Here is a 15,463-nt window from a genome sequence, read left to right as displayed (position 1 = left end):
TGCTAAGCTCTGGTCATTTCTGAAAGTGTGTTTTCATTTTGCTTTCTTTCCTGAGGGTTTTGGGCAGTGCTTCCCAAACCTATTGTGGTGGGCATTTCCCCTTCCCTCCCAACAGCAGCTTTCATTTTTGCCTGAATATCTCAGCATTGTTCACATTGTCTTCTAAATCTATGAGCTTTTTTCCTTTCTTTCTTTTGATTTCAACCACAGCAGTCTCCTAAATGCTTCTGCAGTCCTCAGATTCACTTTGCACATTCATGGGAGCAATATTTCCTCTTACAGAATGTCTTGTATTTGAAGCACCAGGCAGAAATGTTGGTTTTGTAGTGCTCGCATTTGAGTTTCTGAAAACATGGTTCTTGTGTGTTGTTTTGTTGGGTGTTTTTTTTTCTCTTTGGGGTTTTTCCTTAATATTGTGCTAAATTCAGCTTTAAGCAGGACTACATAAGCTAAACAGAATTGACTTTTGCTGAAACCTGAGGTTTCTGACTGCGTAATGAACTCTGCTTCTCCAGGTTTCTGAATAGCATCCCATGTGTTAAATCTGTTCTCCTCTTGCAGCCCAGCAACTATTTTTTCCCCCCAATTCTCTCCAGAAATAACAGGTTATTATTAGTATCTGTGTGTGTATGGATTTACCAGGCCTGACATTACTTGGTGATGAGGATATTTATCCCTTTTTCTATCTTTGTTCCCAGAAGCTGGGCCCTGTGTTAGCATGATGTACGTCTGCACATCTCCCGTGGTTTGTTTGTTGTGTGATCTTCTGGCTGTGCAAAGACTTAGGTTTGCTTCCCTAATTCCAAGTGGACAGCAATAAGACATTTCCCCACTCAATAACTAAATGTCTTCTAACTGACAAGTGAGCATTATTTGGTGGGGTTTTTGGGGGAGTGAGGCCATGTGTCCCTACCCCACTTTGAGTACTGAAGGGCTTTGGGCTCAGTCTGCCTGGGTAGATGTGCTCTGGCAGATGATTTGCTTGTAGGCTTGTGTGTATGTGGAACATCTGGTGGCATGGATGCTCCTGGAGCTGGGGCTCCCTTTGTACAGGGATGTGCATTTAGACCTCTGCTGGGAGACAAAAGCAGCCACTGGTGTGCAGAAAAGCATTGCTCACTGGAGTCGCTTGCAGGATTACTGGGGTTTTTGGGATTCAATAATTCACCTTTGTTTGCAGTGTGCTAAGGCTTAGAATTGTGCACATGAGTGTTTCTACAATGTTTTGCTGCAGGCAGTGAAGGCCAGTAATGTGGCTTTTCAGTGAAGGAAGGGTTGGGTTGTTTTTTCTTCTTTCCTTCTTTTGTTTAGTTGATGTATTGCTGTGACATGACTCTCGTAGCACTATTTCTCACTGAGACGTGAAATATTGAATCATTGCAGGTTTCCTCTCCCATTAAGATAGGGGGGGAAAAAGCCTTAAAATGGTATGTGGGGCAGGAGGAGGTTGGTGGGACACATGCAGACCTCTTTTTAAGTCACTGTTCTCATCTATCCTTTGAATTAGCTTTTTTTCCAGATCCGCACCAGAATTTTGCAATAAAATCCACATGTGAGAAACCAGTGGCGCGTCTTCTAGTCAAAACAGTGCAATGTAACTACTTAAACAGTCCTAGAGAAATGTTTTGATTAAGTAACTGAAGGCCACATGCATGCTGAATGAATTAGTTTCTTCCCTTTGTACTATAATGAAGATGCCATTACAGAAACCACATGAGAGGAGCAATCTCAGACAATCTCTTCCGTGTTCGTGTGATTAGAACTGCAAACTTGTGTGTGTGCTTTTAATAGCATTTAAAACTTTTCTGGTTTCTTTTGGGGATGCTCTTCCTTGGCTAGGCTTTGAGGAAGGGCAGCTGTAGTTTGCATGCTCAAAGCTTGGGAGGCTGAATCCTCCTTTTTCAGCCCTTTGAGCACTTTTAAGTCATGCCTTGCTCTGTTAGCCCCTCTGAGAAGCTTGGTGATAGGAGTGGAGAGATATTAATTACATTTCTTCAAAATTATATAGTGCTTGCTTTCATTAAGCTTTAGTAGTTCTCCAAGCGTGGTAATGACACTTATTTCTGTAGGAAAAGGTGCCTTTTCTGTCTTTATTTAACTGTGTTTCTCTTAAGGTTGCTCTAAGTATCTGTTTCTTTGGCTTTTTTCAGATACTAACCAGAAGTACTGATGCTGAGCCTTTAGGAGGCTTAATGAGTAGGTTAAATGAGGGAATAATGTAATGAAGGACCTAACCATGCCACTGCAGCATCTCTTAGGTAGCTGTAGTGTATTGTATGTATGTGTATATGTAGTCATATATACATATATATGTGTGTGTGTGTGTGTATATATGTGTGTATATTGTGTGTGTGTGTATATATATATATATATATATATATATATATATATATATAACCATCAACTCATCACCATCATGCCTATTGAACCATGTAACTCAGTCCCCCATTTACCCTTGTGTTGAACCTCCAGGGACATTTAGTAGTTATGTTTTTCGTAGTGAAAATGCCATTTCCTTCTTTTTCTGCTACCAAAATTGGAGATGCTCTTCAGACCCCTGAAAAGAGATGACTAGGTGTCATTTTCCTTCCATACTGGTATGCTGTAGTGTTGCATAGTGTTCCTATTGCTCTCCTTAGTAAGACTGCAGAAGAAGCAAAGATGAGGTATAAAATGACAGGTGGCGTTACTAATTTGAAGTTAGATCCTTAGTGCTTTCTTACTAGTTGTATGTGTGGAAATATGGTTTGTGTAATGCTATGGTAGGAACGCCGTGGAAAATACACAATGTGAATTTTTATCTGAGTAAAACGGTGCTTGTAGGCATAACATTTCATGTTATTACCAAATAATAAAGGACTGCCCAAAGTATTGGACTAAGCTTGGAAATCGCAGTGCTCGTGCTTGCTTCAAGTTGCATTGATCTTCAGATTGCGCAGTCTCCTCCTTTATGTGGGAAATGGGACTCTACTGAAGACAGGTCAGTCGTTCTGATTTATTCCAGTTGTGTTTTCCTTCAAAGTCTAGAATTACGATTTATTAAAGTAACAATTATTTTCTTGATTTATCTGAGTGCTCAGTTCTGCCACAGATAACCACAAAGGATCTCCAAAAATGCAGCTGGCTAAACTGCCTCGCTCTTCTGTGGCTTTGTCCGGAGCACATTAATTCTTTAGTTGTGAGCATTGCAAAGTAGAGATTCAGAAACACCAAACCTGCCTCCTTTTATCAAAGCAGATGAATGCAAAAATGGTGTGAAGCAGTTCTCTTGATCTGGCCTCAAAAATGAGAGTTGAAATACAAACAGAAAACAAAGTCTAATCTGAAAGCCTCTGCTGACAGGTAAGACCTGGAGCGTGTGTGGGCATGAGTTTGCCTTGAGGGATGGTGAAGCCAGACACCATCACCATGGTTGTGGCTGGGATCTGTTCTCCTGGCAGTTAGGAACTGTGCCGCTTCAGGGTGTGATATGGCTGGTGTCTGCATTCTCTTTGGTTGCGTAGCAGTGAGATGATGAGTATTAGATGCTTTGAGGTTTTGAGAGAATTTTCTATGCTGAGGAGAGCAAAGGAGCTGCCAGCCTTCTTGCTTCAGTAAGCTGGTCCCCAGGCAGTAGAACAGATGTTGGTGGGCGCTGACGGGGTCTGGGTGACTCACAGGTGTGTGTTTTGCAAGCTCTGCGCTTACAAACACACTGCTTGACTTGAGACACACAAAGTTGCCGTGTCTTCCCCAGAGGCTGAGCTATTTGCCTACCCTGGAACTGAAGAGGAAAAAAACAACCATTATTAGCAGATGAAAAAGAGCAGTGTGCAGCTGTCCTAAAATAACAGGTTACGCTGCAGCCTGGAGCTGGGCTTTTTTTTATGAAAAGCAGCTCAAAAGAAGTAAGCGGGCAGAAATGCCCCCCCCCATAGAAAACAGAAACCAAAACTAACAAAGGAAATGCTTGCTGTTCAGATGAAGCGATAGAGGTGAGGGAGGGAAAAAACAAGTCATCAGAGACCTCCAGAAGTTTGCTGCTTTGGCCAGAAATGTGCAGTTTTGAGATGGCAGGAGTTTCATAGTCTGCACAGCTGACCAAGAGATGATGCAGATGTTCCTGCCATGTAACCCTAGGCAAAAGCAGGCTGGGTAATGAGTGACAGAAGGTGCTAAGCTGAGGTGTAGCAAGACATGCTTCAAGTTCTGCTAAGCCTCTCCAGGGCAGCTTCACTTCTGTTCTCTTGGGTAGTTTCAGTGCAAAGAGAAGTACAGCAGGTAGGAAGGGAACTTGGTCCCAGTGTTTGCCTCCATTTTGGACTTGCGTGGTGCAGTGGAGCATGGCACTGCTTGGTGACAAGGCTTTACATGAGCAAGCTCCCTGTCACAGTATGCTGTGGTACAGTAGAAGTTGTGGTACAGTAGGAGCCCTGAATCTGGGACACTTTCCTTGGAGCTCCATTCAGTTAATACTGTGACAGGCTGGTTTACTTAAAAGCCTGACACAAGGCAGGATTCCACCTGCTCTGTAGTCTTCATGGTTCATTAAGGAAGCTGATTAACTGGTATAGGTATAAATGAGAAATTACCTGTCTGCAGCAAGCACTGAGCTAACTGCTTGTTGCTGCGGAGCAGCTTATCTATTTGTCTGGGCTCCTGTGACAGCCAGCTTTTAGTGACAAGAATTAGATTAGTGCTTTTATTGGTGTATTACATAGTCTGTATTCATGGGTTAAGGATGCTGATATAACAGGAGGAGGCCTGTTTGTTCTTGTTTCCCTTGCTGCCAGAAGCTGGTACAAGGCAGGAGAAGACATGAGAAGTGCTCTTTCCCTGTGTGATGAAGAGGCAGGATGCCACATGTAAAGAGCAGGTACAATATGCTGGCAGGGTGCACTGCCAGCACGTGAAGTCTCATGAACAGAAGTGAGGACACACTGCTTGTATTGATGCTGTTGTCAGCCCACATTTTCTCTCAGCTTGGGGACCATGAATTAACAGGCCCCATTGACAGGATGCTTTTAATGTTCTGAGTGAAGGGATTTGTTTGCCCTGAAGGATAACACACTTTCGTATGTGCCTTTCCGACAGCACTGGGTGCAGACATTCCCAGCAATGCAGCCCGTCTCTTTTTGGTCTCTACCTTCAGACAGGACTTGAGGGGGAATTGCATTACGGTTTTATCATGCTTTGAAGTGTTTGTGTATGTTAAGTATGAGGGCATGGAGAAAGAGGGTGGTTGTGGGTTTTTTCTTTTGCATGTATGCAGGGAGTTGGTGAGACAAGTGCTGCAGCTGCAAAGGGTTTTGCTCTGAAACTGTCCTGTGAGCCCCAGAGGTTTGTGCCCTGCCATTTATCTTCCCATCTCCGTGCGGCGAGAGGTGCCTGACCAAGAGTTTTTACTGTCTGCACTTAGCAGATCAGAGGCTTTTATTTAACCAACAACTGGTGAGAACATCTGTATTTTTGCCCTCATAAAATTTTAGTAAGCTTATCATTTCAGTGCCTTTATTCATGGTTCCTTATACTTGGAAGCACTGGAGAAACCTGATGTGAGAGTGCCTGGCTGCTTGCGCTGCACACAGACGCTTGAAGCAGACACCAGGAGTGGGAAGTGCACGGTAACTACAGAGGAACAGGAAGGTTTGGTCAACCCAGTTGAAAAGTAGCTACAGCAGTGAGCTGGTGCTTCCTCTTCTGCATGCACACGACTTGTGACATAGATGCAGAAGGCAGACAAGGTGTCTTGGTGAAGCAGCTGAGGTTTGGGGGACAAACTGATCTGCACAAAGTCTTGGTGATTCTCTCCTTGAACAGAAGGTATAGACCTCTTCACAACCTGAAGAGAGATTTTGTTGCTGTTCGTTCGTCCTGGATGGTTGGCTGCTGCAGGGAGGATTGTTGATTGCTCTGCTCTACGTTACTGGTGTTGCATCTGCTTCTGGTTCGATGGAGGTGCAGATATCCCGTGTGTGATCCACTAACCTACTTCTCAGACTTTACCGTGTTCGCCTTCTGACAGAGCACCTCTAAACTGGAGCTGATCAACTTTCTTCTATCATGTTCACTTTCTTCAGTGCTATGACACAGTGGTGTCTTTGTGTTCCCTGTGTGTGTGTGCACTGGTTTTCACAGCCTTCTGGCATCATCCACTCCAGAGTGATTTGGTAAGTGTCTATGGCAATGTGTAGTAACTCAAGTGGGGACGATACCCCTGTGTCCATCTTGAACAGCATCTGCCCAGAGACAACTGAAGTAGATCCTCAGAGGAGGAGGATGTGTCACAGGCTGTATGATGGGACTGTTCTATTGCCATTTGCATGTCACTTTTCAGATGGTTTCTATAATTTGATTTAAATAGCAGAACATGCCACAGCTCAGTTTGTGTCACAAAGAAGAATTTCCTCCTTTTGTAACTCTTTATTATGCTGTCCAACTGTGTTTAACTGAGTAGTGAACAAATGTTCTTCATTCCTGACATGCTCCGCATGAAACCAGTGCTTCTTACAGGTTGCTTCGTTTTGTGCCTCAGCACATAGATGGCTCTTGTGACTCCCAGGAATAAATATTTCCTGATGTTTTGATCCTGCCTTGCTTTGGGGTTTGCTTTTAGGCAAGTGCTTTATGGCTGCTTTGGAGATGGGTGGGACTGACCTTTTAGTCAGGGAGGAAGTAGATTAATTGCAGTCTTGATTGAAAAATATGTGCTGTACTTTCACAGGATCATAGAATTGCAGAGGTTGGAAGGGACCTCTAGGGATCGTCTCGTCCCACCTCCTGCTAAAGCAGATTCCCTGCAGCAGGTCACACAAGTCTTGAATATCTCCAGAGAAGGAGACTCCACAGCCTGTGTTGGCAGCCTGTTCCAGTGCTCTGTTCGCTGTCTCACAGTGAAGAAGTTCTTCCTTATGTTAGTGTGGAACTTCCTGTGTTCAGTGCTTCATTGCTCTGGAGGAGTTGTTGAGCACATACTAAAGAGAAGGAATTTGGAAACACGTGTGCATGATCCCATACCCATTACTAAGTGATCAGTTTTGCTGCACGTGTTGCATTCTACTGAAGCTTTAGACAATTTATCTACCTCTCAATTCTGTAGCTGTGTGCCCTTTACATTGTCTTTTCAGCTAAAAATGAAGTGGCACTTGGCACTTCATCAGTCAGTTAAAAGTTTAAAGTGAAAGCTGCAGATGAACTTACTTTGTTTTTCCAAATGCTGTGGTAATAAAATAACCAGCCGTTTCTTCAGTTTGTCAGAGCTGACAACGGCATGCATAAAAATCAACCCAATACCCAACTCAGGATCCAGTGCATGAGTGCTACTTCCTGAGATTGCTTGATGAAAATAAGAATGCATGCAAGTGAATTGTCAGTACAGCCATCCTGCGGGCTGTCAGATGGGGAAAGTAAGCCCGGAGAGCTGTCGTGTTCGGCAGTAAATGCTGTGTTTTTCTGGCAGCTTAATTATTTACTGTGAAGGGGGGAGTGGGGGATGGACAGTTCTGTGTTGACTGGTTTTTTTTCTGGTCTTTTCTCAGCAAATATTTGCTTTGCACATTCACTTGTTCCAACTTCTTGCATATTTGAGGTATTACTTAGTTTTGACTTGGCAGACAGAGGAGAGCTGTGCAAGTTATTGTGGATGATGGGAGCTCCTGGCTCCTGGGGAGGTGGTGTGTTTGTCTGGGGACAATTATTGGCATTTTGGTTTGCAGGACAGGTTGCATTTCTGGTGGTTTTATACTTGTCATGCAAAGACTTTTTGAGGTAGTCTTTGTGGTTTGTTCTTGAGAGCTCTCAGCTAAGACTGCATGATGATTGGAGGCATCTCAGTTGGTTGCAGACAAGCGATCTTTGTTTGCAGTGGCCAGGTCTGTACCCACAATCTATGCCAAAGGGACTTCTGCTATGGAAAATGCAGGCAATGAGTGGGAGATCCTTGCTTCTGAACACAGACACAGGATGTATCAGCATGACTGCTTGTCGACAGGAGGTAGGGTGGGAAGCCAGGATCACCTCCTGAGCCGCAGATCTCTGGGTCTGCTACACAAGTTGGCTTGGGAAACCCCGTGTTCCTCTTGAAGCCAAGGTCACTGCAGACTTCTCCATCTCATGCTGCAAATGTGAGGGATTTTTTTATTTCTTTCATACCACTGAAGAACCTTGTGGCAACACAAAGCCAAAGCTTGCTTGTAGCATTGAGGTTTGACATGGGTCTGCCCTTCCTCTGACAGAAGGAACAGAGCATGAGCAAAAAGATCACAGATGTTGTGCTTTAAGGAAGGTGACTGCCAGACCTCCACAATCAGAAGCCTGGTATCCCTGTGACCCTGGAGCAGGCTCCCAGTGGTACTCATAACCAGCTATGAAATCTTTGTTTACTAAGGTGTTTGACCCACAGGGCAAGGAAGACAGAGCAGCACCTGCAGTGCCTGTCAGCAGCAGCTTGCTGCTGGAGGCAGAAATGCTTGGCACAGGGATGGAGAAGCCCTGCTGCAGGTCGAAGTAGCCCTGCTTGCCAGAGTGTTTGTCAAAGCATGTGCTACGGATCTCATTAACTTAAAGCAGCCAGGTAATGTGGCAGAGGGGGCAGGTCTGGGAAGCTTCTGGGCAGCTTTCTTGCGGAGGAGGAGGCAATTGATGAAACGTTCGTAAACTTGACTGTGAGGAAACTTATTTTCTCTGACAGCAGCTTACTAACCCACCCCAAACACTATGTGATCAGCTGCACGATTAACATTTTGTGATCACCGCAGTGTTTTGCTTTTGGACTTCAAAGAGTGTAGCTCTTTGGTAAACAAAACTGCCATGAAAATAATCGCAGGCACTGACAGGCTGTTGTGGAGCAGACTGTGGATGGTGAGAGTTTCTCCAGATGGTTTTCTTGTTTTCTGTTACAAGCTTCCTTCTCTTTTAGTCCTGCTGAAAAGTAAGGCTATGGGTTGAGCAGAGCAGCAGAACTAGGGAATTCAGAGTTATCTGATCAGCTTGTCCTTGGTTCACCTCTTTCCCTTCTCTGGTAACAGCCATCTGTCTTAGAAAGATGATGCTTTGTTAGCCAGAAGAAATGTATATTTTTTTGAAGTGGAAAATCCCATAAACCAGCAGTTGCTTCAGTCAGGTACTGGGAGCTGAAATGCTGGGTCTTTACCTCCTATGCTGGAGCCGTGCCTTCCTTTTTGCATGGAGCCAGTCTTGGACATAAGGAGCATCCCACAGGAAATGCACCTCCATCAGTAAGCAGGTTAGGGCATTAGATACAGCAGCACAGACATACAGGAAGGCTCTTGTAGGTTTGTGTACTGACCCTTATGGCACGGTTTATCTGTGGCCCAGAGTTCAGCTTTGTCTCTGCTTGGCTGATGAAAGCTCATTTCATCTGTCTGCATATGGAATCAGCTAGGCATTACGTGCCTTGGTTTTCCTTTTTTCAAAGGTGTTCTATAAGGCAAGACATTACACTGTCTTCTAACAAGCTTGCATCTCCAGCAAGCGAGTGTAAGTTCTATCATTGTTATACTCTTGGCCTCTTCCTTGGGCTGGTGTACGGCGACACTGAGCTAATTTGCAATGGCTTGAAACATGCTGTGTTGGAATGGGAGCACACCTCACATCCCCTGCATCTGGTTCGGTTCCTACAGGCAGGCACAGAATGTCGTTCCGTGCGTCACTGCTGGAACAAGCTGCCTTATAGGGTAGACTTTGTTTTTCGTGCTGTGCCATTTTCTTTGGCAGGGTGTTTTTGCAGACGTTGTGGTTAAAGATTTCTAATTTTAAAATCTTAAATTTTTTGGAATGCGGCTCCGTAATGGTGTGTAGTTGGATTTGGAGAGAAGAAAAAGTCTGCTAAAATGGCATGCAGGGGAGGTGCAGCAATGAGGTCATGTTTAAGGCGTTAGACTTTCTGCTGCCGGTGAATATGATTTTTGTAATGAACACAGAGCTATGAATGTTTTTCCTTTTAAAGAAAAACAAATAATTGGGCCTTCTGTCTTAGACAAATGTCCCTTCTTTGAGAGGGCCTCCTCACTTAAGTTTTTCCCACTTAGTGGCGTTTTTAGTGGGAGCTGCCCTGTTCTTTCCATCCGATCCCTGTGCCCACACGGCTGAATATTTCCATTTCAGAAAGGAGGACATCTCTGGTGCCCGGAGACAGGCTTCCAAATTCTGAAATACAGAAGTGTTTTTAATGCCTCAGAGTTGTGACTAGCAAGAAAAACCTCTCTGAAACTCACTCAACTGTTGCTGCTGTGTAAAGATAGCAGCAAGACTTGCTTTTTCTCTCCTTCACTGCTTGCCACGCTGGGATATTGGAAAGGAATCGTTCATGGAATTGCCCATCTAATGCTGCAGCTCTAATGACTTCTGGCTGCTTCTCAGCTGCAGGAGATCTATGGCACAACACCCAACACAGTGGGCACTGTCTCACCTTGGACACAGGCTGAACCCCATCATTTGAGGCTCCCCAGCACTTTGTGAGTGATGTGTAACAGCATCCCACCTCCAGCCATTAGGCCAAGCAGTTTGAATCAGGCAGTGTTTTTCTGTCTGTCCCTGAGCTATCCAAAAGCCTATTGAGGGGAAAGGGGACTGGCTTTTTTCAAGAGCGACTGAATGCAATGCCCTAGTTACCATGGTTTTTAAATGGAGTACTTCAGGAGTTGTACAAAAGCATCTTTAGCACTCACAGTGCAAAGAGAATGAAAGGACACAGCTTATGTCAGCACAGCATCAGAGGCTTAAATGAATGCCATTCATATACTGTTAGGAGATGACCCAATTTGGATCGTATTTATGGAGTGGGAGGGGAGAATGGACCTGTTTCAGCTGACTTTTGAGCTTGAAATGCACTTAGAGGCTTTGTGTTGGGACCGCACAGACACCACTGGGCAAAGAGAGCCTGCTGTGGGGCTTTCCCATGTGCCAGCACACTGCCATATCCTGCCCTTCCCTGCCCAACATGCTATGACATTCACACTATGCTGTACCGCCTGGGGAAAAATTACATGTCGGGAAGAACCAGCCCTGCTGAGGTTTTATTTCATTCTGTTTTCTTGTGCAAGGCTTCTGAAGCCTCTTATCAGCATGCAGTCTGCAGGCCAGCTCCAGCTGAGCGTATCAGCCTGCTGACAGCTCAGGGTGAGGTGGGTGCTCTGTGTGCCACTTCCACAAGGAGCAGCTTGTGCTCAGCATGGCCGAATTTGCCCCTTTGGAGCCATAACCAGCAGATAGCTGGGCTGCATCAGAGCCAAGTTTGTTCCACGTGTCCCAGCCTGGCATCTTCATTAAGACTCTGTAGGAATTGATGCCTGATGCTCTTAGGCTTGGGGTTTGTTGTTTTGTTCGGTGCTGCATTGTTTTTCTCCCTGTTTTTTTTTTTGTTTTTGTTTTTTTTTTAAATCAGATTTGATAGTGCTGGTCCAAATGAGGAATTGTGAAAGGTGAGTGGTTCACTTTGCCTTGTACACAGCCACTGGTTGGTTGGTGAGAAATGGAGCCAGAAAGAGTTAATGTGAGCTGGCTCTGCAGGACTGAGATGGGAGTTAGCATTGGGGTGATGTCGTGGTCCTTGTGGCTTTATGTGTAGCCATTGAAGACAGCAGGAAATTCATTGTGTTCCTTGGAACAGGATGGAGCCTTTCACGTGATCTTGGTTTTTTTGAACCTTAATTCTGTAGTCTCTATCCATTGCCGAACTGCAGGAAGACTCCCTGCGCTTGGAGATGTACGAGGGAGCAGCAGTCTCCCTCCCAGACCATCTGGGGAGTCCTGTCTGTCCCCTTGGGAGACCAAAAGTGGCAGTTGCAGAACAGCTCTGAGCTCATCACCAGGGTGATGCGTAATGAATGGCAGTGTGCGCCGGGCATGTGCAAGTTCAAAAAATGCATTGGGGATTTGTGCAGCGAGGGGCAGGACTCATTTGGAGGTGTGCCTGCCCAGCAGCTGGGCCCTGGGGCTTTGAATAGTGCTGTAGGCAATGGATGCTGCGACTACACCGAACTGGTTAAGGCTCTCTTTCAACTTGCGTTTAAGGTTGGAGGGGTTTGTGCTGTTGTTTGTAGATTTTGCTTTTCTGGCTTGCCTCCAAGGTACATAGTGGGCTGTGCGCTCGCTGATGTGTAACTCCCCTTGACTTCCCCTCTGCTTTGTGTGCTGTGCTCCAGCCCTCGTCCCAGAGCATTGCTCCCTGCACTTCCTTTGCCGTGCTGCGGTGAGCTCCGTAACCGACCCATGGTAAGCCAGCTGCTTCCACTGCTGCCTGGTACCGGCAAAAGGAAAACTGGATGTGGGTGCTTCGTATCAGGAGGTCCAATTACTATTGCCTTCATCCTGATGGCTCTTCTTCTAGACTTCTTTTGCATGTGCAGGTTATCATCTCATTTCTTCTTGAGTAACATTGAAAGGATTAAAATTAGCTGCTGTTTGGAGTTGTGACTGGGGATGCGTGAAGAGGCAGAAATTGTTGTTCCCTTCTCTTCTAGAGAAGTTAGATGCTGCTCTGGGTGGAAAGGAGCAGAGAGCTGTCTGTAAGGTGATCTGCTGCACATTTAAAACTGGAACCCTGTTTCAGGATTCCTGATGCTCTGTTATCCCACGTGTGACTGTCAGCTCCTGCAGCAGGCTGTGTTGCCCTGCCAAGCTTAAGCCATATGTGGTGAGGTCCCTGGAGCAGCGCTCCTCCTGCATGCTCAGTGTCTGTGGGTCTGGGAACCTGCTCTCAGCACAACACCTGTCTGCTTTTTCCTGATAACATTTCAGCTAAATATTACAGGATGGAAGTCTAAAGAGTACATTTTATGGTTGCTGGCTAAGTAGAGAGAGATGCAGTCCTAAGTTTCAGCTCGCACCAAGGGAAAGACAGATGAGATGGGTCTCAGTGGCCTCTGGCAGCACTATGCACCTGTTGGATGCTGCAAGCCCATTGAGGGGCAGGTACAGTGTGCTCTTCTCCTTGTCCGGTGGCTGTCACCAGAGCCATTAGCCTACTGCCATAGCCAGGCTCACAGAGCTTAGGGGATGCAGGGAAGGGATCCTTACAAAATGGTTTTGCCAAGGTGTCCGTTGCACAACATGTGTCCTTGTGTTGGAGCTGTGGCCAGAGCTGTGTGCCTGCCATGTGGAGTGGGGGCACTGCAGGGAAGGGAGACCATAGAGAGCATCACTGTCTCATTCCTAACCTGCACGGGCTCCTTGCTGTGGGTCCTGGGGCACAGGCAGTGTGAGCTCTGTTCTAGGCAAAACAAAAAGCAAAGTGCTACAAAGAACCACAACTTCCACTCTAAAAATACCATAAAAGGCTGTGTCCTTACAGGCTGGGCATGGGAGCCATTCCCACCCGCATTACTGCAGCATGAGTCACTTGGCTATCGCAAGGCACTCCATGTGGATGCCAAGCCCAAGATGCTGGAGGAGCAGAGGGAGGAAGGGGAACTGCTCCGTGGCACTGTGGAAGTGATAAAGAGTTATACAGAAGACGATGACGAGCACGACGTGTGAACTTGCCTGAACCTCTGGGCGGTTTTGGTTTCGTTGGTGTTTATAGAGAGAGCTTCCAGGATGTGCTGCTTGCTGATGATTTGTCCTGGAAGTATTTGCAGCGAGGAGCAATCTAAATATGCGGACAACTCCGGTTTGATTTTAGGAAGCACAGAACCTGCCACGTGAACATGAAGCCAGAAGGACCCTCTGATGTGAAAGTATGTGTTATCCAGCCTTCAAGCTCAGCTTTTTCTCTTCCTATCCTCATCATACCTCTCCTCATCTTCATCCTTCTCTTCCCTACCCTGGTGCAGAAATAGGCTGAGCTGTTTTTTGATTTAAAAAGAAAATAAGTGAATGCAGAGGGAGCTCCCTCATAATAAGTGCTGCTCATGCAGGTGCCTCATATCCCATGCACAGGTACTGGGGAGTCAATCCTGGTTTGTTTTGGTTACTTTCCCAAGTCACCGCCTACCTGCCTGGCCCCAGAACGGGCGGTTATTGTTTTCCCTTTTCCTTCCTTCCCTTGATGAAGCCCTGGCTCTCAGAGCTTACCGGATTAAGCCCGTCAGTGGGAAATTCTATTAAAAGCTTCCTTTATTTAGACACCAGCCCGGTGATGTCACCACGTGGGCAAGTTCTCTGAGTTGGTCTGGGCTCCATGTGCAGAGGGGAGGCCGTGGGGCTGCGTCACGGTTGGGACATCCTTTGGGGTCTCCTCCCTGAGGACAGCACAAGGTGATCACCCAACAGGGACTTGGGTTGCTCTCCCCTCACCCCACTCTCAGGTGCATCTCCTGAAGGAAGTTTGTAAAGGCTGATGCCATAGCTGTGCCTGTTTTCCTGCTCATCACTTTCCAGGTTAGTCCTTTCAAGTGTTTTTTGCTGCAGGTAACAGCTGCCTGGGCTCTGCTCTTCTTTGGGAGGGTTTCTGGATGCATCCTCCAAAGGGCATTGAAAGCATAGGGTAGCAAGGTGGTGGCCTGGAATGGAACCAGTGGGCTGGGTACCACTGTAAGGAACCAGATTAATTTCAGTTCTATCTCTTGACATCTCTGAGGGTTTCTAAATGGGAACACAGTGTATATACATGAAGGGTTAGAAGGCAAAAAAATTTACCAGTTCTCTACGTTTTTCCTCAATCTCTTCTATCTTGTCCTTTTATCAAGCAAGTGGCTTGTTCCTAACCTGTTCCATTCTCATTCTAGAACTTGAATTTGCCAACAACAAAGTTGAATGAGATAACCATTCTTTAAAGCAAATCAGTAAACCAGAGGTTCTGATTTGCTCTGTCTTTACAAGCACTCAGCATCATCTTTCCCTGTGCTGGTCTGTTCTGCTGTGGCAGGTGATGCTTTTTGGTGTGCGCTGCTTTTAGCAGCTCTGCTGTTGGGGCTCAGGTGGTGGTTTGGTTTTTTTTGGAGGGCCTGTATGGTGCAAGTGAAGTATGCTCAGAACCCTGCTTGTTTTCTGCATGTAATGTGATGAAGCTGTCAGCCAGAACAGCTCAGCTCTGAGCGGATAATGCTGACACTTTCATGTTAAAAATATTCTTTAAGCTGTCAGAAAAAAAATGTGTTTTATTATTAATGCATAGCACTGCAGGGGTCCTGTGAAACGGGCAGAGTTGATGAACTGTTACAAATTAGCAGAAGGCCGTATGCAGTATTTATTAAACAAATGCCTGTAGCTGCATAAATCATCTCCATCTGCAGTTTGCACCTAATGGGCACTACATGACCCGCGTCTTTATGTGGTGGTGCTCACAAAGAGGAGCGTGGGGTGGCTCTTGGTGCCCACTGAACATTGAAGGCCTCCTCCAGAGTTTTGGGCAGCAGCTGAGCTTCCCCTTCAGCCTGCCCATACAGAGGATTCCCTATCAAACCCCAGCTCAGGTTTGGGTGAGGCATGGTTTCTAACCCACACATGCTGATGCTCACGCTGTTTCTGATCTGCTTGTTGACGTTGCCTCCTTCCCACGTTCTCCACGTCGATATCCTGAGCT

The 15,463-nt window shown here is 46.0% G+C and overlaps 1 protein-coding gene across 7 annotated transcripts in view; it reads left to right on the top strand.

Moving 5' to 3' along the window:
* Positions 1-15,463, top strand: part of LOC107314488 (USP6 N-terminal-like protein) — a 56,035-nt gene that overhangs the window by 14,299 nt on the left and 26,273 nt on the right. Inside the window, exon 1 of one of the 7 annotated variants that reach the window (XM_032445024.2) lies at positions 5,697-6,149. The exons of 4 other annotated variants lie outside the window; for them this stretch is intronic. The gene's annotated coding sequence lies outside the window, so the exon portion shown is untranslated. Of the gene's footprint in view, positions 1-5,696; positions 6,150-13,341; positions 13,677-14,106; positions 14,320-15,463 lie in introns of those variants that run through there. 2 more of the 7 variants (XM_015863721.3, XM_015863723.3) reach the window with 2 other exon arrangements.

Source organism: Coturnix japonica, chromosome 5, assembly GCF_054131305.1.
Source record: "Coturnix japonica strain WE chromosome 5, WE-NBRP24, whole genome shotgun sequence".
NCBI lineage: Eukaryota > Metazoa > Chordata > Aves > Galliformes > Phasianidae > Coturnix > Coturnix japonica.
The sequence above is the reverse complement of the archived record's forward strand: the minus strand, read 5'-3'. Positions and strand labels throughout refer to the sequence as shown.